Raw genomic sequence first — 1,680 nt, 5'->3', positions numbered from 1 at the left:
TCCAGCAGCTACATGACCCCCATGGCTGTGCGACCAGCCAGGCTGGTGAGGAGAGCCAAGGCAAGTGTTTCAGATTACTAGTTCTGCATCTTCATTTTCTCTAAATATTTAGTGCAGACTAATTGGCCGTCCATTGTCTGAGAGAGATGGGGGACTGGATGAGAATCATTTGGCTGAGACTGTGCAAGTTCAAAATGATGATTACAGGATTTGAGAAGCAACACTAGCAATTAAGCAAGCAGCAGACCAGAGGGAGTATACTTCCCATCGATTGCGTAGGTGGCAGCCTGGGGTGCTGTTGCCCAGGCATGCTGGTGCTGAGTGCTCCTAACATACACATTGGCAAGTAAAGCAAAAGGGAAGTGGATGTCACCTGGGCTACTGCCTGTTTGCCTGCTTTCAGCTCCCTCACGGGTACCTGGAAACCTCTAACCTCACGAGCCAGGTCACTGTAAAGTAGTTTTCCTGGACCTAGTCCCAGACCTCATCCTGAAACAGCCACTCGTGGGGGACATACCTGCTCGTTAGGAAAAGTTTCTCTCGGAGAGACCCGTGCGCCAAGTCCTGCGCTGGCTGCCAGCTGACTTTTTGGTAAACCCAGCATTCTTTTACAGCTGGCATTTTCCAAAGGGCTGAGGAAATACCTCCTGGGGCAGCCTGTCTGCTCCCGTGTTTGTGTTGACGCTCTCTGGATGAATCGGGAGGAGATGGCAGTAGAGCAGCCTTGGATGTCCTGCTTTCCCCCTCCATGGTCTGAAGGCATGAAAGTTTGATTGACAAAGCTGAAAAACTTGTGAAGTAATGACTTCTCTATTTTGTCCTGATTTGAAAGCGTGTTTCATTGACTATTCAGATAAGCTTTGTGCAATGTGGGATTTGCATTTATTTCCTCCCTCAAGCATGTCAGATCAAGCAGAAACACAAACTGTACGACAACTGAGGTCTCTCCTCACGGTTTTGCGCTGCTGCGCGCCGTCTTTTGTTGTAATTGGACAGGGCTTACAGCATAAATCTGCAAAAACCCACACACTAGAAAAGGCAACTGTTTTCTGTCTGACAGTGTGTTTCACACCGTGTGAAAATGTGAAGTTGGAAACAGCTTGCTAGGGTGAAAGCCTAGTGGCACCGACCGGTGGGGGCATCGCCACCGGCATTTGCGGGAGCATCATTTCCCTCGTTTTGCAAGGCAGTACCTGCTCTCCCTAGGTCCTGTCCTCTGGTACCGGAGCCCTTCCAGAGGGTACCCGAGACTGTTTATACCGCACCCGTCAGCGTTCTGTAAATGCACGCCCGCTGCTGCGTTTCAGACCCAACGACCATAAGCTCGGCGCAGAGAGAAATCCCTTCTGGTGCCGTTGATTGTTTCCGCGCTTACGGACCCAGCTACGGGCAAAGGCCGGAGGACGGAGCGAGGTTCCCCATGCACGCCCGGGGCGATGGCGGGCAGGGGGCCGCCAGGGGACGGACGGGCCCCGCCGCCCCCGCAGCTGCCCGGGGAACGCGCGGGGCGCGCCCGCAGCCGGCGGAGCGGGGTGCCGCTGTGCGGGCAGCGGGGCCGGGGCGGGCGGCCGCTCGTCCCCGCTCGCCAGCCCCAGCCCCGCAGCCCCGGCGGCCGCCGCCAGCCCACGCGTGGGGCGCCCCTCCCCGCCCCGCCGGCGGCCGCTCCCCGCCTCCGCCCGG

This window comes from Falco cherrug, chromosome 13 (genome assembly GCF_023634085.1).
Source record: "Falco cherrug isolate bFalChe1 chromosome 13, bFalChe1.pri, whole genome shotgun sequence".
Lineage (NCBI taxonomy): Eukaryota > Metazoa > Chordata > Aves > Falconiformes > Falconidae > Falco > Falco cherrug.
Note: the sequence above shows the minus strand (reverse complement) of the source record.